The sequence below is a fragment of the Sciurus carolinensis genome, chromosome 2, assembly GCF_902686445.1.
Source record: "Sciurus carolinensis chromosome 2, mSciCar1.2, whole genome shotgun sequence".
NCBI classification, from domain to species: Eukaryota; Metazoa; Chordata; class Mammalia; order Rodentia; family Sciuridae; genus Sciurus; species Sciurus carolinensis.
The window spans coordinates 36,623,658-36,636,396 of NC_062214.1; the positions used below are offsets into that span (position 1 = coordinate 36,623,658).

The following is a 12,739-nucleotide window of genomic DNA, read 5'->3' on the forward strand; positions in this document are numbered from 1 at the left end:
AAAAATTATCTCTGCCTCCTCCCTGAATGCAGTGAGAAATCAAATCGACAACTGACAAGTTTTGAGGGTTCAAAACTAACTCAGGAATCATTTCATCTGACCCCAAACATTTTTAAATAAAGACGGTGAATCCCAGAAAGGGAAGACCACAAACCCAAAGTAACTTGATTAGAGAGCAACATGGGCAGATTTAGAATCTTGATGTCTCACTTTTAATTCATCAATGTGGCATTCATTGTGGAGAGAACAGGCAGATTCTTGGAGAAGTGGGCTACCATGACTTCTTAGCAGTCCCCACTCATGGTGGCTAGGAGGTAGGTGCACCTGCTGCTGAAGGTGATCCAAAATCAACTTATATACCTGGGTAAATATCATTGATTGATTGTCCTATGTCTCAGTATTTCCATCTATGAAATGCAACAAATGATTCTTCCACAGTGCACATAACTTCAACACTGAAATATTTGGCAGGTCACAAAATTAAGCTCAATTTCTTTCTCTACATACCTCCAAATAATAATAATAATACTGCTTTCAAGCCCTGGGAACTACTTTTTTAAAAATCACCCTTATCTTAAAACTTTTGCTCTAGTGAAAACACAAAGTTTGGGGAAGGAACCCATACTACCTTGAGTACTTTAGTGTACCCTTATTTAACTCTGTCCTCTGCCCTTCTCACTCCCCTATGGGTTTATCCTGGGATCCTGACTTCAATAAATCAAATGCTTCTAGAGAACCTGACCTAAAAACACCAAGTGAGTGTGTCAGAGAGATAATAAATGGTGGATAGCATCTTGTGGTATCGAACATCATTTTCATTGCATTTTCACTTTGGTCTCCACCTAAATGTGTAATTGAGACAGGATTCTGCATGTTTCTGCTGTAAGCAGTGTTTGCATTCTCCTTGTCTTGGAGTATGGGATGTTTCCCAGCTTTGCTGCTGGTCACTTAATTTCTAACTTGTTCATCCAACTTTGCAGCAGCCTTTCAGTCATCTGCACATTTCCTAAAAACAAAAGAGGGCAAAGCAAGTTTTTGGTGTTTTTAAATTCTTGTTTAGTATAGTAATGACTAAACAAGCTAAGAACCATATGTAAAGGAACAGATGTGAATTTTGAGTCACTAACCTGTAATGGAACTTTGTTGGTTCTCTTACCTTATCATTGCAGCTTATTTTTTTACTTAGTGTGACACTGAGTGCTAAGACCTTGCTGAACCCAGCATACTGAGAACTCTCAGCAGACACACAGAATGATGGCAAGCTCCTGGCTTCTCTTAGTTGTTATTTATTGTAAATAAGAGAAAATGACTCTATGCTTACCCCAGAAAAAGGGGTAGTTATTAATAAGGTATGGAGAATACCAAAGATTGAAATGACCAATGGAGAGAGAATACAGTGCAGAGAATGCTTCATGGTCTTATATGAGTACTCCTGAGAAGCAGTTCTTCAACCTGCTGTCTAGACTAAGAGTTTTGATTGAAAGTCCAGCTGGTCAAACTAAGGCCACAGACCCAGTATGCATTTTCTTCCTTGGGGACAGAGAATATAGGGGGATGGGAGAAGTAAAAAAAAAAAAAAAAATTCATCCTCTGAGTTTCTAGGTTGTAGCCCAAAGGAGCAGAGACTCCTTTGCTCTCTGCTGTCTGTAGGATCCTTTTAAAATACTCTAGTCACCATATCAGAATTCCAGCAAGTCAACAGAGGAAAATAACAACCAATCTATGGGAACTCATTAGCCAGAGAGAGGATCAGGTGGAACTATCAGGACTTAATATTCAGTGAAATGAAACTATTAGAGCAGAACAGAGAAAAAAACTGAATTAGAAAATAGTCAAGTCATTTTTAAGGTGATTTGAGTATATCACGTTCACTGAACTTATTCAAGGAGAAAATAGGACTGTTGAGACCCAAGTTAGTAGACTAGAAGGTCAAATAAGAGAACATCTCAAGCAGACACTATCTACCAAGAGAAAGAGGCCATGAGAGAGAAATAAAATTGAATCAGTGATCAGCAGTATCAATAATTATCCTTATAGAAGAAAAATGCATACACAGGGGGAAACCAAGCATAAACCAAAAGAATAATTCACAAAGCTGTTGAAGAACTGGAGCCACACATTTTATATGCTCATTATGATTCAAGCTGAATAAATATTTTTAAAGAGAAATTTCCATAGGTGTATCATGGGAAAAAAATTCTGCTCTCAAAAGAAAAGTCCATCAAGTAGTCTTAAAGTCAGAAAAAAAAATCCATCATAAAATGGTACCTTATGACCAACATAGAAGAAAGAAGATGGTGAAACGGTGCCAATTTATGCTCAGCCAAGACACCAATAATCTATTAGGGTGAACAAAAGCTATTCAAGGAGCAGAAAGAATTTGGAGAGAATAACTCAAGAACCCATCTGAGCAAAGTGCTGAAAAGACCCTATCCCAACAACACATGAAAAGAAAATAAGAAACCCCAAACATGGAAAATGTAAGCAATGATCATATAATAATATGCATGTTGCACATATTTATGTGTATAATAAGTATGATATATATACAAATATGATATACACAAATTGTTACTGGGTTAATAAGCTATGAAGATAAATATAAACAAGGCTTAAAAGTGAATGGGAATAGACTATATTAAGCAACATGGGATAATAATGATAAATTAATGATAATAATTAAGAAAATAAAGGGATAAATTAAGGAAAAGTTAATTTAAAAAAATAATAAATATTGGACTTTGTCAATCTTTGGAAAAATGGTTACCCAGGAAACAATAAAAACACCTTGGCATCTCTTTAGGGGAATTAAAAAAAGAGGGAAGGAGGGTGGAAGTAGGGTTTTTCATATCTGATTTTACTAGAAGGGAACACAGTAGGAAGAAAACAGTGATTTTCTTCCTTTTTTTTTTTTTTTTTTTTTTTTCCTTTTACCCCTGAAGGGAAGGTGTAATCTTTTTATTTTATTTATTTTTTTAAGGAATAGTAGACATTGTTAACTGATAATTTAGATCAAGATAATAGAAATTAACCTGAATGACAGGGGGAACAAAGTTGTCCCCCAAATTTGCCAAGGGAGAAAGAGGATAAAAAGGAAAAACAAGATAAAGTAAAAGAAGAAACAATAATATATGCAGTAGTAATCTAAAACAAGTGTAGTACATCAGTAATATTAGTCACTGCATAAAATACAAAAGGAAAGGATTCTGTCAAAATAGGTAAAACATTTCTTCATAAAACAAAACACAGCCAGATGTCATACACAAGGAATAATTTTAAGATAACATAAAGATAAATGGACTGAGTAAACATATACCGGGAAAATCAAAACAAAAATAAAACTAGCGGGAAAGTAGTTTAGGTGTTCCTTGTTGCTAGTATTCGCTGTTTGGAATCAGTCAGGTTTCGAGAATCACCACCGCTGCAGTCAACGTGTCGGTCCCAAGCGCACTCATGAAGCAACCGCCCATTCCGTCTATGGCTGGGGCCGCCCCAGTTCGCAATGAGAAAGGTGAGATTTCAATGGAGAAGGTAAAGGTAAAGCGATATGTATCTGGAAAGAGACCAGACTATGCTCCTATGGAGTCTTCAGATGAGGAGGATGAAGAATTTCAATTCATTAAGAAAGCCAAAGAACAAGAAGCAGAACCGGAGGAACAGGAGGAGGATTCATCTAGTGATCCCTGGCTCTGTCGTTTACAGAACCGTATTAGTGAAGATGTGGAAGAGAGATTGGCCCGACATAGGAAAATAGTAGAACCTGAAGTGGTAGGAGAAAGTGACTCAGAAGTAGAAGGAGATGCTTGGCGCATGGAACCAGAAGACAGCAGTGAAGAAGAGGAGGAAGAAATTGATGATGAGGAAATAGAGCGGCGCCGTGGCATGATGCGTCAACGAGCGCAGGAGAGAAAAAATGAAGAGATGGAAGTCATGGAGGTGGAAGATGAAGGACGTTCTGGGGAGGAGTCCGAATCAGAGTCTGAGTATGAAGAGTACACAGACAGTGAAGATGAAATGGAGCCTCGCCTTAAGCCAGTCTTCATTCGAAAGAAGGATCAAGTGACAGTTCAAGAACGTGAGGCTGAAGCATTGAAACAGAAAGAGCTAGAGCAGGAAGCAAAGCGCATGGCTGAAGAGAGGCGAAAGTACACACTGAAGATTGTAGAAGAGGAGACAAAGAAAGAACTGGAGGAGAACAAGCGTTCTCTGGCTGCACTGGATGCACTCAATACTGATGATGAAAATGATGAAGAGGAATATGAGGCATGGAAAGTTCGAGAACTAAAAAGAATCAAGAGGGATAGAGAGGACCGAAAAGCGCTCGAAAAGGAGAAAGCAGAAATTGAACGCATGCGAAACCTGACTGAGGAAGAGAGGCGAGCTGAGCTTCGGGCAAATGGCAAAGTCATCACCAACAAAGCTGTCAAGGGCAAATACAAGTTTTTACAGAAGTACTATCACGGGGTGCCTTCTTCATGGATGAGGATGAGGAAGTATACAAGAGAGTGCATTTAGTGCACCTACCTTGGAGGATCATTTCAACAAAACCATTCTTCCTAAAGTCATGCAGGTCAAGAACTTCGGACGTTCTGGTCGAACCAAATACACCCACCTTGTGGATCAAGATACTACCTCCTTCGACTCAGCATGGGGCCAAGAGAGTGCCCAGAACACAAAATTCTTTAAACAGAAGGCAGCTGGAGTACGAGATGTGTTTGAGCGACCCTCTGCCAAGAAGCGGAAAACTACCTAGAGTTCAACTATTTATTCCACCTGTGGGACACAAGGGGATGTCTCAGCATCTGGTCCTTGATATTCTTTTACCATTATTCACATGGTTCTTATATCCACCCTACTGGACTTACTGTCATACCTATTACTGGGTAGTCCAGTCCTTGAAGGTGCTTTGTAAGGTTTGGACTCAATCTGAGAAACCTACAGAAAAGCACTATCCAGGTAGGTTTATAGGCTTCCCATTTAATACTGTTTCCGAGAAATCTGAGGTTTCTCTGCTGTGGTTGCCCATATTTACTTGGGACTATTCAGTTTTCTTCCATCCACTTAGCTTGTGTCAGAAATGTGGGCATGTTAAGTGGAAAATGCATTACTTCTACCTTAGGGTTAGGAGTAGTGTACCAGGAATTTAAGCTCACTGAAACCTGTTTTGCATTTTTGGTTGGAGTCAACTTTTCTAAGTGAATACACTTTTTATCTTTTTGTGTGTATGTATGTCAAGAAATAAAAGATACACATCAGAAAAAAAATAAAATAAAACTAGCCAAATCAATGTCAACAAAGTGGAATTTAAGGATGAAAGAAGCAAACAGGATCAAAAAGGACATCATATAATGAAAATGATGCAACTGTAGATGTAGCAGTCACAGCAGTATGAGCCAATTATCATAGCAGTTCCAAACTTCAATTTATTTCAAAAGCAAAGAGAATTTCCTATAAATAAGACTATGTTGTACACATTAATATACTCTTAGCACAGAAGGAACTAGCTCAAAAAATAAAGAAAATCAGATAAACAAGTTCAAATGTACTGAAAAAAAATGTTCCTGGAAGATTTTTAAAGGTTGGTCATTTGTGTGGACCTGGAAAGGGAAACAAACAAACCATAAATAAGTGTGTAAATGGACAGCTTTTTGTAAGTTATATTCTCTTGTCAGAAGCTAATAAAATAGAAATAAATAAATAGTAGCAAAAAAAAGATCTTAATGACTTGAAAATGAAGAAGCCAGTTCCCAGATAATCTTTAATGAAACAGGAAATTGCAAAGGAAATTAAAACCTGCTAAGAAGACAATGAGAAAGAATACTTTCTAACAAAGCTTGCAGAACACATCAAAAGCTATATTCAGAGGAAAATGTATAGCCTTAATGACTTTTATTATTAAAAGAGGAAGCTGGTTGGAAAAGTCATTTTTCATCTAAGAATCAAAAGATGAATAACAAAATCAAACAACAGTTAAGGAAACATAAACTATAAAAATATTTAAAGTGGGGGGGGAATGAAAGAAAGGAGAAAAACAAAAGCTTGTTCTTTGAAAACAACATAAGATAAATTAAATACCTTACGATTCTGAGGACAGAAAAGAGTGAAATCAAAAGTAGATGGAGGAAAACAGGAAAGAAAGACATAGTCACAGAGGTCAAGGATTAAAATCATGATTAAAAAAATTATCTCTGATACTATGGCAACAGATGCAAATGGATCATTTTGGAATTTTTTTTTGCAAAATATTACTGACTTACCAACTTTTCATAATTTCTACCCTCATTTCATTTTACTCTCCTTTTCATGAATCTCATTTTTTAAATCAAATACCTTCTTTTCCATGCCTAGCTTCCTTAGCATTAATTGGTATATTTTCCTTTAATCAAGACTTATTTTAGTTTTCCTGGCTTAGATTTATGTCTGAGAGGAGACTATTTTCACTGAAATTCAATAAGGTTTGGTTTGAACTTTTTCATACCTCACTTCCAAGTTCTTAGAGCATCTCTCTCATGTACCCCATTTAGTCAATACATGGCTGCTCTCTTGTCTCTTTAATATTTCAAAGCACTTTTGCATTCATTACAGGACTATCTCACAGAGGATTTTGTCTACTTTTAAGCAACAATTTGTAAAATTTAGATTGTTAAGAAAATATTACAGCTCCAGGCAATAGTTCTATATGAAAAGTAAAACTAATTGTTTTGACAAGCTAAATGAAAGGAAGTTTTTGTTACCAATTTTTAATTATCAAAGGCATTTGACCCACACATCCAGAATATAGAAAGTTTATTATCTCACCAGAAGGATGTGTCCCGGCCCGCGGGACATCAACGCAGGACGGCAAACCTAAGAGAGAAGGAATGAAAGGGACAAGAGACACAGGGAGTGACAGCAAGACAGGAATTCTGATCAAGCTGCAAATTTTTATTGTTCTCACGGGTATTTATGCTGAGGGAATGAGGGGTATGACGAGGTGCAGGCTGGTTGGCTGTGTTCTTCTATTGGGCTCCTGATAGGGTGCAAGTTCGCGCTGGCGGGAAGGTGAAGTTGGCGCCGGCGGGAAGGTGTAGTCCCAGAAGAGAAGCCGTGGGTGCCATAGGCGCCATACTGTCAGAATTATCAGCCAGGAGTGGGGGAGGGGCGCTGCTGCTTATTGTAAAGGTCAGAATGTTCTCAGAATGAGAACTTCTTGGTCCCTGACAGGATGGTTCAGGCATGACTCTCAGCCTCAAGAAAATTATCATCAAGTAAAAATGCTTGGAATTTATTATAATCTTAGAAATTGCATCTCAGATTATATAACTAGTGGGGACACAAATAATAGGGGAAAGAGTCCATCTCTGAGATGTCCATGTTTCCTAAACTTAGACACTTTAACTTTAGTCCATGTGGTCTCAAATATTCCAGCAGGTTACTCATTTTAGCTCTTATGATCACTGCGGAGGGTGTGATGAAGAAGTGGGAGTATGTGAAGCCCTTTGATGTGCAGGCTTAAAACTGTGTATGTCATTTCTGAGAAATGCTGTTAGTTAAAGGAAGTCACAAGGCCGTTCCAGATGCAAGGGATGGGGAAATAGGCTCTATCTTTTGACAGGAGAAGCAATACAGGAGAAGATGTGGATACAATGATGGAAAGTATCATGGCTACTTGCAACCACAATAACCTAGGTTTTGTTTCTCCTGTGGATGCATAGCTGACCCAGAAGAAACATTTTCTTGTGTCAATTACTGCAGAAGACATGTTTGGGTAGCCCTAGGATGGCGGCTGGTGTTGAGCCAAGAGGTGGTGCATAACTAGTATTAACACGGCGTGATCTACTTTTGCCTGATTAGTTAATGTCTCCTCTGTGCTAGTGGTCAACAGATATTCCTCATTCTTTCTTGATTGGTACCGAGGGGCATGCCTCAATTGTGCTAATCCTAAGCTGATTGGCTGCCTTAGGTATATGAGACACACCTATAGGAAGCACCAGGGATAACCGGATAAGCAGCTAGTAGAGAAGATAACAGGATAAGCAGCTAGCAGGAAGTATAAGCAGCACCTCTGATAGATCGCAGAAGGCAGGACGAAGCCACACTTCTAGATTGCTGGGAGGAGGATAAGCAGCACCTCTGAATGATGGCAGAACACAGGTTGCAGATTGCAGAATGGAGGAGTAAAGCCAGACCTCTAGATAGCACAGTGAAGGACGCAGGATGCAGGATGCACCTTTAAGAAGAAGCAGCAGAACTAAGAAGATATAGATCTTGGAAAGTGTAGACTCTCTCTCTTAAGCAAAGTCTCTCTTGCTCTCTTATGCAAAGCCTCTCTCTCTCTCCTCTCAAAGCCTTTCTTCCTCTATAAGCTAGGGAACAAGTGAACAAGCAAGAAAGCAGCACACTAAAGAGAAAGATAATAGAAGTAGCTCAGTTTCCAGTCCACCTCCAATAAATACCCGCGCAATTGTTGCTGCAGGTGGTAACAATATCCGCGCGACTGTTGCCGCAGGCAGCGACAAATTGCTGTATGTTCCATCTGAGTCCAGTTACATTTAATTGTTCACCCTCAAGTTGTTGTCAGGTGTCAATCTCTGTGTTTCCTAGCTTTAAACCCATGGGTACATTTCCAGCTATTCAAGTGTGGTTCCATAATCTCTTGACTTAACTTTCCCTTTACCTATCCTGCATGGTGGGGAGAGTACACGCCTTCCAACAATTCTCTCCAAATACTCACTATTAGCTTTTCTCAGCCTCTCTTAATATTTTCATTTTCTGTTGTATATGAGGTGCTAAAAGTGGAAATATTGGTGTTATGGTTTGGATATGAGGCATCCCCCAAAAGTTCATGTGTTAATGTTGAGAGATGAAATTAAATTATGAGAACAGTAAACTAATCAGTGGATTAATCCAATTGGATTAGTAATTTAAAGGGATTAATGGGTGGTAATTGTAGGCAGGTAGGGCATGACTGGAGAAAGTAGGTCACTGGGGCATACCCTTGGGTATAATATTATCCCTGGTTTTCCTTGCACTTAAGCTTGCTCTGCTTCCTAGCTGCCATGAGCCGGGCAGATTTCTCCCACCATGCTTGTCATCATGATGTTCTGCTTCACATCAGGCCCAGACCTATGAAGTTGGCTCACCATGCACTGAGCCTCTGAAACAGTGAGCTAAAATAAACTTTTCCTCCTCCAAATTGTTCTTTGTTGGATATTTTGTTCACAATGATGCAAATGTTTTGATTCATATTTTTCTTAGTCCAGGTTCCCCTAAAAGTAAGAAGGACGTGAGTACAAGAAGATTAATTAGGGGAATGATCACAATGAACACGAATTGGCACAGGGGAAGTGAGAGAGGAAAGAAAATAAAGACGGCACAGGGTGTGACGTTCAATTCAATTATCATTGTGGGAGATATCTCTGGGAGTCAGTGCTTAACACAGACTTCAGAGTTGTCCTACCTAGGGATGAGGGAATGGAAGAATTTATACACCAATCTATCTATGTATCAATATACCATGTTTATAATCACTCTATATTGATTGAGGGCTGCTTCAAAGCTGCTGTGGGTGAGGAGTGGTTAATTCCTTGGCATTTCCAGTCTTTAATGAGGAGCGTGCCAGTTGAGCACACACCAGCAGCCAGAAAAAGCCATCAGACAAGAAGGCAGGTGCTGGCAGTTTACACTGAAGCAGTAAGGTGAGGGACATGGTGACAGCTCCCTGCTGTCATACCCGTCCCATGTAGATTGTGGGGCAACTCCATCAAACTTCAAAGCAATAGGAAATATTGAGTTCAAAGTTCTGTTGCAGATGCAATACTCTCTAATGTTTTCTTAGTTTTATTTATCCTCTCTCAAAAATGGGTTTTACTCTTCTATCCACTCCCTATCATTTTTACCAATTATACATATTCCTTTCCTATTGTTCAGAAAAGTCTTTAATCCAATTATTGCAATTTATCATTCTTTTCTTTTCCTTTACCTATGTTCTCTAGTACCATAATTTCTCTTCTGCCAATGTCTTCTTCTCTGATATATGTCTTTGAATCTACCATAGGGTCTAGCCCATAGTAAAGGCTCAGCAAGTACTTCTAGAATAAATGAATTTATAAGTGAGATTCATTATTCTTTGCAATCAGGTATCCAGTATATTTTCCATGGCAATGCCAAATACAAAATATTATTATATTTTTTCTTCTCAGCTTCCTTCCTCATTACCTGAAAGTTTGTATTAATTTAAACCATTAGTTTATCATGGAAGAAATGCAACATGACACCTCCCATTTTTTATAGTCATTTTATTTCCCGCAACTTCAAGGAGTTTTTCTGAAGGTCTATGCCTATCGCTTCCCATTTGGTAAACCTAGATTACCATGAATTCTACACATTATGCTCTAGGAATGAAGAATTGCTTTTCTCTTCTCTTTCCCTCTACATCTCTATTTCTTTCTCTCTCCCTTTTAAATCTTCCTGCTTCTTCTCTTTCTCAGTACACATGGGGACATACCAATTATGCTTTTTCATTTCTTTCTCTCTGCCAAGAATTTTATTCTTTTCCCATCTTTGCCTATACATACACCTTCCCTGTTTTTAGTAAACTTTTATATGGAGATAAAACAGACAAATAAAAAACTGCATAAATTCATAAGTGGATTTTCATCAGTGAGCACACATGTACAGCCAGTGCTCCATCCTTGGAGAATACAACTCGGCACTCTCTACCTCTTTCTGTTGAGAGTTCCTCACTCTTCTGGGGACCTATCACCAAGGCTCTTTCTTCACACAGTCCACATCCAGGTTGTGGCAATCCTGGTGGGCTCCCAATACCCTGTGGATATCCAGTTGCTTGCCTCTACTCTGCTTTCTATTCCTGTAATGGTGTTATTTTAGTTTTCAGTTACTTTCTAACTATCATTCATTGTTAGATCTTCTCTTATTTGAGTTCCCTTGTTCTCTGTAATTTCTTTGAGTGTGTAGAGAGAATTCACTTGAAGATATGCTCTGTTTCACCAAGTTTTCCATGAGCTGGCTTCACTTGCCCTTTGCATAGGACACTCATTTCACCCCTTCCGAAAGTTAAGTACCACAACACCTCTGCTGCATGCTCTGTCCCCGTTGCCTAAAACAGTACAAACCTGTTCTCAAATATTGGCTCAATTAATATGAAACCATGATCTGCCTCATTTGCATGTTAGAGATTTGGGGTTTCTTCCTAGTATTTGAATGTGAGCAACTTTCTTCTCACACTTAATTTTCTGAAATTCATTCAGATAGGTTTTGGGATTAGGAGTGTGCCATGGCTGATTATTTAAAATACATAGCAAATTAGGCCAGTGAGTAGTACAACATTAGCAATATTGTTTTGGACTAGTTTCCTACTAATTTTCTACAATGTTTACCCAAGAAACCATCAATCAACTTTAAATACTGCTACCCACCTCCCCACATAAAGTATAAATCGTTCTGCATAGTGAACACTGATGAACAGCTACCATGCTTTCAACCAGTTCCTTTCATGAATTCATGGCTCCTGGGATCTAAGCCAGTTCTCCAGAGCAAGAATTCATTCACAAAAGGTAAAACAATAAAAACTGTGTTTTCAGACTATTTTTCTTTTAACCCCTGACCCACTACTGTGCCATGCCAAATAGCACATTTCATGCATCACCCCTACTCTCCCTTTCTGACACCCACCATGTTGCATTTCTCTATCATTCCAACAAGATCCTCTAGTTTATTTTCAGAGGAAAGAACATCCTACTTTCAATTTGAATGGTTCTTTATTTTTGGCAACTTTCCTTAAATTAGTCTAAATTTACCCAGAGTTAACTAATATTCCTTACTGTCTGTGGCCATGGGCTTTAGTAATCATCAGTGTATCTAACTGGGAGTCTCTTAATGTTCACTCCTATGTTCCCGCTCTCAAAAGACTTCAGACAGGGGGCAGGTAAAATGAAAAGAAGACATCACTCCACCATCTTTTCCTGAAATTTTATTCTGTATTTTAAAATACCTTTTTAATTGCTAAGACACTCTAACCCAAATCCTCTCCTACCACAACTGAATGATCTTTTACTTGCTGAAAAATAAGAAAAGGAAAATCACTAAGTAAATTAATTTTATAGGCTGACAATTCTCTATGGAGGTTTTGGAGTTAGCATTACATTGTCCTCAACCACGCTCTTTCAACAGCTCCTAAACCATTGTTACTAAGTGGTTGAGCATTGCACTTATTAGTGTTGAAATTCTGACATTACTATTTAACTTTGATTACTTCTCTTCTTTGTCCATACTTTTATATTCTTAGGTGTGATTTCCTACTAGTAAGTCAGAGGTTGAAGGGAGGAGACATTCAATTAAAAACCAATCACAAACCCAATCTAAAAAGAATGAGAGAAAATCACACTGTTGGATCTTAGAAGTGTTATTTCTAACTTAGAAGTGTTGTGTCTCCTCCTAGACCCAACTTGTCCACACATATTTTGTGCCCTGAGAAAAATTATTTGTCTGAAAAGGACCTAATGTATAAAGGGGCCCAATGTGGTGAGAATGTAATAACGGTCCTCTGCCACAGAAGCAGTGAACAGTCATGGCGCCATGTGGCCATACTTCCACTGTCTTCCCCCTGCCTTCCCTCTCAATTATAGCTAGGAAAGATAATGGAATGAGACAAACATCATTACCCTATGTACACATATGATTACAGTGTGACTCTACTTTGTGTACAACCAGAGAAATGAAAAGTTGGACCCCATTTGTG

At 38.5% G+C, this 12,739-nt stretch overlaps 1 pseudogene; it reads left to right on the plus strand.

Annotated features, from left to right (window-relative positions):
* Positions 1-1,380: 1,380 nt before the first annotated feature.
* LOC124976305 (microfibrillar-associated protein 1-like) lies at positions 1,381-4,870 on the plus strand (annotated as a pseudogene).
* The last annotated feature ends 7,869 nt before the right edge of the window (positions 4,871-12,739 follow it).